The sequence below is a fragment of the Conger conger genome, chromosome 16 (assembly GCF_963514075.1).
Source record: "Conger conger chromosome 16, fConCon1.1, whole genome shotgun sequence".
Lineage (NCBI taxonomy): Eukaryota > Metazoa > Chordata > Actinopteri > Anguilliformes > Congridae > Conger > Conger conger.
Genome location: NC_083775.1, coordinates 36,810,009 through 36,823,492, shown reverse-complemented (window position 1 = coordinate 36,823,492; position 13,484 = coordinate 36,810,009).

The following is a 13,484-nucleotide window of genomic DNA, read 5'->3' as shown; positions in this document are numbered from 1 at the left end:
CCTCCCCCCCCAGTCCCTGGCTCTCTGATGCTCTACGAGCTGTCCGAACCGAACTGCGGGCGGCGGAGAGAAAATGGAAAAGGTCCTGTCTCCCCAGTGATATAGCTTCCTTCCATGCCCTCTTATCATCTTTCCATTCCTCTGTCTCTCTAGCTAAATCTTCCTTCTTTCACTCGAAAATTAACGCGGCCGCCTCTAATCCCCGCAAACTGTTTTCAACTTTCTCCTCTCTTCTGGCCCCCCCTCCCCCCCCACCCCCCTCATCACTCACACCTGATGACTTTGTCTCCTTCTTTGAAAAGAAGGTCGATGCTATTCGCAATTCCTTCTCCCAACCCTCCACCCCTGCTGACCCTCCTACCCTCCCCAACTCCCTAACCTCCTTTTCTCCCCTCTCTGACGCCGACACGCTGAAACTCCTTACTTCCCACCGCCCGACCACCTGTCCTCTTGACCCCATCCCCTCTCCCCTCCTACAATCTATATCTGAGGACATTCTCCCTTTTCTCTCCTCTCTAATCAACACCTCCCTCTCTTCCGGCACCATGCCCTCTTCCCTGAAGAGGGCCAGAGTCACTCCCCTCCTCAAAAAACCTACTCTCGATCCCTCTGCCCTGAACAACTACCGGCCTGTCTCTCTTCTTCCCTTTCTCGCTAAAACCCTGGAACGGGCGGTCTGCTCCCAACTGTCCACTTATCTTCTCCACAACAATCTCCATGACCCCAACCAGTCTGGCTTCAAGAGTGGCCACTCCACTGAAACCGCCCTGCTCGCGGTCACTGAGGCACTCCACTCTGCTAAAGCAAAATCCCTCTCCTCTGTCCTCATCTTCCTCGACCTGTCGGCCGCCTTCGATACAGTCAACCATGAGATTCTGCTCTCATCGCTGTCTGGGATGGGTGTCACAGGTTCTGCACTCGCTTGGTTTTCCTCCTACCTCTCTGGTCGCTCCTACCAGGTGACTTGGAGGGGCGCACTCTCCGACCCTCAACCCCTACGAACTGGAGTCCCGCAGGGCTCGGTTCTTGGGCCTCTCCTCTTCTCGCTATACACCATGTCTCTTGGTTCTGTTATCTCTTCCCACGGCTTCTCTTATCACTCCTACGCTGATGACACCCAACTCTTCATTTCCTTCCCCCCTGACACCCAAATCACCACACAGATCTCTGCCTGCTTGGCTGATATCTCTGCATGGATGACTTCCCATCACCTGAAGCTCAACCTTGCCAAAACTGAGCTTCTCTACATCCCTGCTAAGTCCTCTCCGTCAATCGACCTCTCACTGACTGTGGAGGACTTTGTAGTTTCCTCCTCCCGTACGGCAAAGAATCTTGGGGTGACTCTTGATAACTGCCTCTCCCTGGCTCCACAAGTATCCTCCACTGCCAGAACCTGCAGGTTCTTTCTGTTTAATTTACGCCGCATCCGTCATCTCCTGACGGAGAAAGCCACCCAGCTCCTAGTCCAGGCGCTCGTCATTTCCCGCCTGGATTACTGCAACTCCCTCCTAGCCGGTCTCCCAGCGTGCGCCATCAAGCCCCTCCAGCTGGTCCAGAATGCTGCAGCCCGCTTGATCACCAGTCAGCCCAGGTCGGCTCATGTCACCCCGCTTCTCATTGGCCTCCACTGGCTTCCTATTGCCGCACGCATCCGATTCAAGGCCCTAGTGTTGGCATTTCAGGCTGCTAAGGGGACTGCCCCACATTACATACAATCCCTGATCACTCCCTACTCCCCAGCTAGACCACTCCGGTCTGCCAGCTCTGGTCGCCTTACGATTCCCTCTCTACGGGCACCTGGCGGTCGAGCTGCACGTTCACGCCTGTTTTCCGTTCTGGTTCCTCGGTGGTGGAATGACTTGCCTACCACTGTCAGGACAGCAGAATCCCTCCCCCTATTTCGACGCAGACTCAAAACACACCTCTTCAAACTCTACCTTAGTCCCCCCTCCTGATTTACCCCGCCCCCCCCTTCTGATACCCCTATCCCTGTCTAACCCCCCCCCCCCCCCCCCAAAAAAAAATAAAATAAAAAAAAATAAAAAATATTGCACTTATATGACGACTATATGTTTAGAACAGCAGTCCAGGTGTATTTTTCTAGTTCTGGATGTGATGCTTTGACTTGTGGTAGAACCTATGCACTGTAAGTCGCTTTGGATTAAAAGCGTCTGCCAAATGAATAAAATGTAAAATGTAATGTAAATGTACATGTGATGAGAAAATGGATGACGGCACGCAGGAAAGTTTGGATGGGAGCTCCCGACCGAAACATCGACCAGGTAAAAAATCCAATCCGATTTCATGGCTTATTCTTGTTCAGATATGCATACAAGTGTTGTAAGTTTGTCATGGCATGTAAATCTGACAAGAATTACGATGTAAAAACGATCTACTGGGCCGCTAAACATGATGTACACATATGTGTACAGAGGGACATAGTTTTGTTGAAAATGGTTAGCATATTAGCAGCAAGCTAACGTAAACAAGCAACTGCTAGCTAGCTAGCAACAAAGTCAGGGCCTACTACAAATGTAGTTTGGGACGATTTTGGTAGCAAATAATACTTTACAATAGCTACAAATAGCTACAAACAGATGAAGCATGTTTTATAAATCCACATGGATTCTTTATACAGTACTGTTATTAGAATTTTCTCATGCTTTCATTTCCAGGGCGTATTTCTATGTCAACAGCAGAGCGGATGCTGGGGGCAATTGATGGAGACAACTCCGAGGTTGAAGATTTATCAGACATTGATGATGACATGCTGGATGCTGATTATCAACCCCCACTACGGGAGCCAAGCAGCAGTGAGGACAGTAGTGGGGATGAGGACCACATTCTACAGCCCACTGAGCCCAGCAGGGGACGTAAACGTCACCATGATGAAGATGATGGTGAACCAAGACCCAGTGGATATTTGTATAACTGGATCTAATTGCAGATGGAATGCAACTGTGTGCTCAATCAGTGGGCAATTAGGGCCTCAGGGCTATGTGAAGGCTTGGGAGGACATAATTCATGGGTTTCATTGTAGTCCCAGATCTGCCATGTTGAGGACCTACAGGTGTTTTGAATTAATTGATTGCATATGATGCTACGCAATAGAGCCAATTAGACAAATGATACACCTGTGTAGGTCCTCAAAATGGCAGCTCTTGGACTACAAATGAAACCCATGAATAGACACAGCACCATTCAATGTTTGTAGCAAGATGCTAATTTACAACATCTGTCAACAGGTTCACGCCCTCGCAGACGTCGCCGTCGGTCTGGGCACGTTGAGGCTGATGGCTCAAACGATGGCCCTGAAGAGCCAACACCAGGACCAAGCCCAACCCAGTCCAAGAAAGGTACTTTGGCATGCCTAGATGGTATTTCTTCAAATTTCGTATAACCGTCCACTCGGAAACAACAATGTTATGCACCAATACACCTCAGTGAATTCCTTGTATGGGTAACTGTGTAACTTACTTTGCAGTAAGCTGACGCGAAACCTAGTCCAGTTTGAGCATGAGGATGAAACCGAGCAGGACAGAGAAGGTTGGACCCCACTGGACTATGTAGAACAGTATATAGATAAAGACTTGATGCAAATGATTGTAGATCGCTCTAATGCTACCTCACTGGGTAGAAGTGGGAACCTACTCAACACATCAGTTGACGAGATGTATCATTTCTTTGGTGCCTGTATTTTGATGTCCTGCATCCCATACCCACAAATCAGGATGTACTGGTCCAAACGCCTGAGAATGCCTGCCATCACTGAAAAATTCAGACGCGACAGATTTTTCAGACTGAGGGTATCACTAAAAGTGGTCATTGATGATGACGTTCCAGAAGACCAGAAGGAGAAATTCTGGAAAGTGAGGCCTTTTCTGGATCGTGTTCTGAAAGGCTGCAGGTCTCAGGCTCCACCCGAATATGTCTATCGACGAGCAGATGATCCCATTTACCGGAGCCTGTCCGTATCGGCAATATCTGCCAATGAAGCCAAACCCAGTTGGCATGAAGAACTTCGTTTGCGCTACAGCAGATGGCATTGTGCTGGACTTTGACGTGTACCAAGGTGCAAATGCACTGCTTGAGCTGGTCGAAGAACCAGAGGGTCTGGGTTTGGGAAGCTTGGTCATCGCTCGTCTGTGTCAAACTCTGCATCCTGGTACAAAGGTGTACTGTGACCGGTTCTTCACAACCACCCAATGTGTGGAACGAATGATGGAGAAGGAGGTGTACGTGACTGGGACAGTTATGAAGAATCGGATCGCTGAAGCAGTGCAGAAGCTACCAACCGACAAGACGACAGGGAAGAGGTACCTCAGCAGAGGTTACTACTGAAGATGGAAAGATGTCCGTGGTGAAGTGGTATGACAATAAACCGGTACTGATGATGTCTGCTGTTCATGGTACACAGCCAGAAGACACCTGCAAGCGATGGGACAAGAAACAGAAATGATATGTGAACATCTCGCGACCAAGCGTCATCCGTGAATACAACTCCAAGATGGGTGGGGTTGACTTAGTAGACCGAATGATGAGCTATTATCGAATGAGCGTCCATACTAAGAAGTGAACATTGCGGAAGCTAATGCACTTCACAGATCTGGCTTCCAATAAGGTCCCAATAAGCCCAATAACAAATTAAAAATGCATACCAAAAAAAGAGTGCGGGTATTAGGAGGTTAAACATGTAAAAATTACGGCCCACCTTTTACTGTTGGCATGGCCCCCTCGTGTGCGGCGCGTGGACACCTCCCAGGGGCCAAACACGTCCAGGCCCACGTTGGTAAAGGGTGGCTCTGTGCTGAGGCGGTCGGAAGGGAGATCAGCCATTCTCTGCTCTGTAGTTTTTCCTCTGATCTTGTTGCATGTGATGCATTTCCGGAGATTGCTATTGACACACTTCTTAGCCCCAACAATCCAGAACCCTTCAGAGCGAATGGCGGCCTCAGTGAAGACACGGCCTTGGTATTTCACTCTCTCGTGAAAGTGCCTTGTGATGAGTGTGGCAATGTGGTTGTGGCTTGGGATGATGAGTGGATGTTTTTCTGTTGTACTGAGTGTGGCATGTTCGAGTCGTCCTCCGATTCTCAAAAGGCCATCTTTAAGCACAGGATTCAGTTTTCTGAGTGGACTGTTTTTAGGTATATCTTTCCCATTTTCCAGGCATGTGAATTCTGCTTTGTAGGCCTTTCTCTGGACGCATTCAATGACAACGGCTTTGGCTTGTGTACGTAACTCAGTGGTGAGAGACTTTGTGCAGTAATGCCATCCACTACAATTTTCTCTCTTTTTAAAGGACTGTGCGATGTGGATGAGAGAGGCTGTAGCTCTTATAAGGGACTTCCATGAGGAAAATCTCTCAAAGCGATGAGAGCCCAGAGTGGTATTTGGTTTTGTGCATGTAGTGACGTAAGCTCGTACTTCCGCATCAGACTCTGGGTGAATGAGGTCAAAGGGTGCTTCCTCTGTGGCGTGTGAGGATCCAGAGTGCTGTAGGAATGGAGGGCCGGTGAGCCAGAGGGTTTCAGTAAGATGAGCCACAGGCACTGATCTGGTAGCCACGTCTGCAGGATTCAGTGAGGTGGGAACGTAGTGCCACTGCTCAGGCTGAGTGAACTTCCTAATCCTTTGTATCCTGTTGCTGACATACACATAAAATCTGCGGATTTCATTGTAGATGTACCCTAACACCACTTTACTGTCAGTATAGAATTCTAAGGCATCTGGCTTGCAGTCTAACTCCTGTACAGTCAGCTCTGCTACTTCCACAGCTAGGACAGCAGCGCACAGTTCAAGTCTAGGTATAGTGTGGTTAGGCTGAGGAGCTAATTTAGCCTTGCCCATAATAAAGCCCACATGACACTCATCATCATTGTCTGTGACCTTCAGGTAAGCAACGGCTGCTCTGTCCTCAGTGGATGCATCAGCGAGGGATGCTGCTGTATATGCTTGTGGAGTTTCAAACAGTTCAAGATCTTGGAGTGAATCTTTCCAGGCATTCCATTCAGCGTCCTTTTCAGTGGGAAGAGGAGCGTCCCAGTCTACAGTTGTGCTTGTGAGCTCTCTGAGCGGGAGTTTCACTCGGATTGTGATGGGGGCCGTGAGACCCAGAGGATCAAACAGGCTGTTGACAGTCGCTAAAACACCTCTGCGTGTGAATGGCTTAGCACTGTAGGCAACGCGGAATGTGAATGTATCATTTTGCAGATTCCAGCTCAGTCCGAGACTGCGCTGTACTGGGGGAAGGTCCTTCTCTAAGTCCAGGTCTTTCAGGTCCTTTGCAGAGTCGTCTGAGGGGAACGCTTGCATTACTGCTGGGCTGTTGGACGCTATCTTGTGAAGCCTCAGGTTGGAGATGGCAAGATGGAGATTTCTTGTGTCGCTTTGAGCAGGTCAATGGCAACTGTGACAGTAGGCAGGGATCTGAGCCCATCATCGACATAGAAATCCCTCGGCACAAAGCGTTTAGCAGCTGTGCCAAACTGGGCCTCCCCGTGCGCAGCAGCGTGTCTGAGACCGTACATCGCAACAGCAGGGGAGGGGCTATTGCCAAACACATGAACCCTCATTCTGTACTCCACAATGTCTTTGGATGTGTCATTGTCTCTGAAGCACAGGAAGCGGAGGAAGTTCCTGTGATCCTCTCTGACTATGAAACTGGAACATTTGTTCTATATCTGCGGTGATGGCTACTAGTTCACGCCTAAAGCGTATTAGGACCCCGAGCAAGCTGTTGTTTAAGTCTGGGCCTGTCAGCAGCACATCATTCAGCGACACACCATGATGCTGAGCGCTGGAGTCGAATACCACCCTAATTTGGTCAGGCTTACGTGGGTGGTACACTCCGAATGTTGGCAGGTACCAGGCTTCCTCTCCTTTGAGCAGAGGTGGAGCCAATTCAGCGTGATGATGATCGAAGATTTTCTGCATGAACGCCACAAAGTGTTCCTTCATCTTCGGCTTCTTATCAAGCGTGCGACAAAGAGAGGTGAGACGGTTTGCAGCTTGCTCTTTGTTATTGGGCAGACGTAGCCTGGGTACACGAAAGGGAAGCGGCGCCACCCAGCTGTTTGTGTCATCCATGAACATATCCTTGTCCATTATTTGTATGAACTGTCTGTCCTCAATCGAAGGAGCAACTTTATTGTCATCCTCTGTTCTGTCAAAGACTGTGTTACCTAAAGGGCTTTCACAGTTGTGGCCTTGACTGAGAGAGAGGTAAGTGCTATGGCTAGAATGAGAGATGTACTTTCTACATGCAGAGACTCTTTCAGCGAGATGTGGTTGCGACATGGACTAAAGTGTGAAGGGCGGCCATTACCTAATATGCTAGTGTGGTAAGCGCTCACAGTTGTGGGTTTGTGAGTAGCACCTAAGCAGACCTCACCGACCACGACCCAGCCAAGGTCAAGTCTCTGTGCATAGGGTGCATTCTTAGGCCCGTTGCACTGTTCTCTCACCTTGTGAATTTGCAGGATGTCACGTCCAAGCAGAAGGAGAATCTGTGCGTCTGAATCCAGAGGGGGGATAAGGTGAGCAACAGACTTGAGGTGTGCATGGTGCTCTGCAGCCTCAGGAGTGGGTATCTCTGACCTGTCATCCGGCATATGGTTGCACTCAATGAGCGTGGGAAGCAGCACGCTGCAGGTTCCATCGAGAAACCGTGCGGCGAAGCCTGTAGCTCTTCTCCCAGACATCTCTGTGACCCCAGCGCATGTGCGCAGAGTGTATGGAGACTATGTGCTTTTGAGGCAGAATAAATCAAAGAACTCTGACCTGGCAAGCGACCGGTTGCTTTGATCGTCTAGTATTGCGTATGCTTTCACTGCTTTGTTTGGCTGGTCTTCATGATGAACCTCAATGGGACACATTTTAGAGCAGGAGCAAGAGCTTAGAGTATCTCCACATACTTCAGTGCATTTTGAGTTGACAGCAGGAGGGGCTCTCTCACACTCCTCCCCGCCATGCTCTGCATTGGGGGGTCTCACAGTCCATGGAGGAGGCCCGGGATGGAGGGCCGTGACATGTGCATTGCTGTTACATTCTGAGCACTGCACGGCTACTTTGCAATCCTTTGCTAAGTGTGTGCTTGACGAGCAGCATCTGAAACAGACATTATTCTCTTTTAAGAATGTTCTGCGTTCTTCAATACTTTTAGCTCGAAAGCCTCTACAACGTCTGAGGGGGTGTGGTTTTTGGTGAATGGGGCATTGTCTGTCAATGTCTGGCTTGCTACTCAGTGTTGCTGCTGTGTGACGTTTGTGTTTGGGAGACGTCTCTTGTGGGTAGATACATGGCTTTTTGGCTGGCTGTATCTTTTCACAGGGCTTTCTGGTGTCGTGGGATGAGCTGCAGCAAGTAGGTTCAGAGCGAAGCTGGGGTCATTACGTGTGTAGGCTTCTCGGCAGACAAAGTCAGCAAAAAATGTGAAAGGGGGGAATGATAGATTTTATAGTGGGAGCCTTGACTCATCCACTTCTCCTGGAGATTGTGGGGTAGTTTATTGACGATGGGTGCCACGCCTCGTGCTGTGTCCAGGTAAGTGAGCCCAGGTAGGTAACCGTCCAGCTTTGCAGACTCAATTTCTTTCAGGTGGTCTCCGAGTTCTCTAAGCTTGAGAGGTTCTTTGTTACTAATTTTGGGGAAATTTTCCAACTTATCGAAAAGTGCCTTTTCAATGACCTCTGGGCTACCATAGCAGTCCTCCAGGCGTAGCCACGCCATTCTTAGGCCAGCGCTGGGGTCAGCAACGTGGACAGCCCTTAGCCTCTTAACATGCTCTGATGACTTGGGCCCTAACCATTTAACTAGAAGGTCAAGCTCTTCGCTGGCAGTTAGTCCTAACCCTTTTATGGCACTGGCGAATGACAACTTCCAGGCCCAGTACTTTTCAGGGTGATCGTCAAAGGTATTCAGCCCTGAATTAACAAGCTCACGACGCACTAGGTACCTGGCTATGTCACTCATTCCTGTGTGATCCATGGTGCATGGCTGCTGCGGTGGTCTTACAAGAGGAGGAGTAGGCTGACATGCTGTTCCTCGTGTCTGGGTCTGGTGAGTAGGAGAGGCGTGTGACTGCATGCCCGCGTGACCTGCAGTGTATGGCTGCTGCATTGCTCCATTAGGAGGAGGAGAGTGAGGCTGATATGCTTTACTATGAGCAAGGGTCTGACCATGCACTAATTGGTATGGAGGAGGGAGGTGAGGCTGCGTGCCTATAAGATCGATGGGGTATGGCTGCCACGCTGATGGGGTAAAAGGGGGAGAGTAGAGGCGAGTGAGTTGGCTATCGTGTGTTTCGTTGTGACAGTCAACGTAATCGCTGGTCCGCTTTTCTGCAGGTTCGTATGGTAACCCTGTAATGTGTGCTCTCCTTTCCTCGATGTCCAGCTCTGCTGCCATAGACTCCAGAATCTCGGCTTCTGTTATGGCCGCTGCAACTTCTCTCTCATGCTGCAGTGAGTGCAGTTCTGCTTCTAATCTTGCCTTTTCTAATATTACTTCAGTCTCTCTTTTAACAAATGTGGTGCACGCTCTTGCAGCTTCCGCTTTTGCGCGTGCTCTAGTTGGCGCTATACTTGCTGAGGATTTCCTCGAACTTGAGCCAGACACCACTGACCTGGTCTCCAGCTGGCTAGAAGTATCGTTGGCTCTTTCTTGTGTGCTCTCTGCCATGTTGTATACGTCTTGAAGGGAAGGACGAGATGAAGATTGAAGGAGAGAAGGAGCGACCGTCTTCTATGATCTGTTGTGTTCAGCCCGCCGTGATGCTGCTTTTTCACTATTCTGTCTTCCAGCGTGCGTCCTTAAAGCACGCATACGACAGATAGATAAACAGTCCGTACTTGAGTGATGAATGAAGACACGGGAATTCAGAAATAAAGTTATTTCTTTTACTGGAGCATAATAAAGACCCTTAATGAAGACCCTTAATAAAGACCCTTAATGGAGATTAAAGGCTGCACAAAATAAACACCATTGATATTGATCTACACTCACCAAGCATTTTATTAGGAATATTTTTACTTTATTACACCTACCTATTTTTCCAAGCTTGAGATAATTGTTTCGAAATGTAAAAATGAAATTTCTTAACTGTAGATGTTCTTTAGCTATATTTATTATATTTAGGAACTTGATATAAGTTTACTTCTAGAATACAAGTCAGTTATCGTCTTAATCCCCTTATGAGCCCAAATGTTAAAACCTGGTGACCAGGTTTAAACCAAGTGTTTAAACCAAACAATACAAAGATCTGGAGATCTGGACTTCATACCACACATTTACCATATTCAAAACTATCGGAGACAGTTCTGAGAATATTGAGTTCTCCCCTATTATATGGCAAATACAAAAGTGATAGATGCAGTCTTCAATCTGTACAAGAAGAAGTTAGTGAATAGATTATTAAGTCGATGGAATAAGTATTTTGGGGGAGGGAAAGGGATAGTTTAGGCAATATATTCATTTTCAAAATATTTATATGACCAATTAAGGACATGGGTAAAGCTGACCATCGTTCAATTTCTTCCAACTTTGGTACAATTTTTATGCTCAAATATGTAAAGCATCCTGTTGTATTAAAAATAGTAACACTATTGCTGGGGTTTTCCCTCTCCACACAAATGTCTAATATGTCTAATAAAGCTTGTATGGATGCATCAAGATGTTTCAGAGAAAGGGTGACATCATCTGCAAATAAGGCAATTTCTAAGGCTTAATGGAAATTGAGGAGAGGAGAGAGAGGTACACCCTGTCGACAACCTGTGAAATTTCAGCAGAAAGAACGCTGTCATTACTCTCCTTTAACACTAGACGTCAGCATAGCTCCAGTCCAAGTGCACATCAGTCCCCTTTTTGTTTGATGCCAGTCATTTGCATCTCTCTACAGTTGGAATAATTGACAATTTTACTTGTAACTTGTAAGTAGGTCCCCATTCACGCATAGTTACATCCCACTCTACATGCCGCCTCACAGCAAGGAGGTCCAGCTTTTATTCGGCCGGGGCCTCTCTGTGTGGAGTTTGCATATTCTCCCTGTGTTTGTGTGGGATTCCTCCGGGTACTCCGGTTTCCTCCGACAGTCCAAAGACATGCAGGTTAGGCTGATTGGAGAGTCTAAATTGCCCGTAGGTATGAGTGTGTGAGTGAGTGGTTTGTGTGCCCTGCGATGGACTGGCGACCTGTCCAGGGTATATTCCTGCCTTTCGCCCAATGTCTGCTGGGATAGGCTCCAGCCCCCCTGCGACCCTGTTCAGGATAAGTGGGTTAGGATAATGAATGAATTAATTAATACAAATAATTGATCAAAAAAAAGAAAAAAGATAAATGGAATTGGACTATGAGTAGCAAAACTTTCTCAACAACTGAATTTTGTTTGCAAGACCTGGATATTTGCACAGTCACAAAGTATTAGTAAATACCTTCATATACACAGTGTCGTCAGAGTATCAAACAACAGCAGTTAGTCTCATTTAAAGTTGTATTTACAATATACACTCACGGTGGTTTGCAGGACACAAATAAACATTTTTCATCACTCAACAGAGGGGAAAAAGTGGCAAGTTACATCAAACCCAAACAACCATTTATCTCCAAAAATGAGCCCTTGCTCTTTGGAATTGGAGTGGAGGTCTGCCACACAAGCATACCAGACGTCACAGAGAGCATCCACGCATATCCAGGGACTTGTCCGCTAACGTATGAAGTCTTTTTCAAAAACGAGTCACCTCAGTGGTCAGTTCTACTTCTCAAAATTGGAACAATACAGAGAACCTGTTCTACTATTTAAAATAGAATGTGAGTTTCTATTTAGTGTAATTGCGAAAGCAATACTCCTCCCACACTTTGGGCTATCGACACCAAACTAGGTGTGCTTGGTCATAGCTTTCCAATATTACCATTAATACCATTAATTTAAGATATTGAATATTTTCCAGGGGAAAAAATCCCATAGGAATGAATGGTGGAATGTTCAGTTTCTCAAGTGGTGACAGAATTTTTTACATGTTTTGTAAACTGCTGTAACTGTCAATTTTGACACTACATGCATATATTATACATCAAAATGTTTAGCATTTCATCCTGATTCTCACAATGTTAACAGCTTTTTGGTCCTTATACTTTGGGGGGGTGACATGGCTCAGGCAGCAAGCGCAGTCGTCTGGCAGTCGGAGGGTTGTCGGTTCAATCCCCCGCCCGGGCTGTGTCGAAGTGTCCCTGAGCAAGACACCCAACCCCTAAATGCTCCTGACGAGGTGGTCGGTGCCTTGCATGGCAGCCAATTGCCATTGGTGTGTGAATGGGTGAATGAGAAGCATCAATTGTACAGCGCTTTGGATGAAGGCGCTATATAAATGCCAAAAATGTACCATTTTGAATTATGCGCATTTGTTTGACAGCAGCTTTCTTTACACTCTAGCAGTTTAGCCAATCCCGCTATTGCGATGCAAATGAGCTATCTCCTGAAAGCTTTGCCTCTCAGGATACCACACATTTCCCCTGGAAGGGAAACCATTGGTCCCCGGAAGGACATTGGGGGTAGATGCCCTCATGTATGCCACCCCCCCTACCCTCTTTCGCCAGTGGTTCTGGCCTAAATGAAGGTGTTGTGGTCTAGAGTGGCCGTATCAGTTCTGGATAGCTGAGCTGGATAGCTGAGGGGATCCCCCTGGCCTCTCCAGCCAGACCATGCGGGGCCTGCTGTCGCACCCAAACCTGGGGTTATTCAGTGTTGTTGGCCCAGTGCGTATGACAACTCTACAGGCAGCCAGGGCCACCTCTACTTAGATCAGTGGTTCTTAACCTTATTGGAGGTACTGAACCCTGCAAGCTTCATCAGTGTATTCACCCTACGAACCCTATGTAATTGGAAAAATAAAATGTGATTTCTTCAAAACATAAGTATATATTTTATTGGAAAATAAAATATATACCTATGCTTTTATCAAGGCTGTTTCTCAGCAGTAGCTGGTTTGCTGGTTGATCAGTGCGATACAGTTGACCTGCAGCAGTGCTGTGTTGCCCCCTCCACAGGTGCTTCCTTTGAGGAGGTTTGTGCAGCAGCTGGTTGGGATTCCTCACCGGCATTCTTCAGGTTCTACCACCTGAACGTGGCATTGTCTGTGGCATAGTGCAATTTAAAAAGAGATTTAACTGTAACCCCCTTTAAATTGTGTTGCCTTAGGCCAAATGGATTCACTGCGTTAATTAGGGGAAGAAAAGTGATGAAAAAAATTGCCGTGCACAACATATGGTGGGGGATGGGAATACATATAAGAATAAGAATCAAGATGGCATTTTACTTGACATGATTCGATTACGAACTTGTAAGGCCATGTTTTATTCATTGCAAGTCAATACTTGACTCTTGGTAGCTCAAATTGAACATGTGACGATGAGCAGCAATCATGGCCAACAAAGATCATCATGAAACAGTTCTGTGGGTCGAAATGAATGTATGACACCACATTGATGCA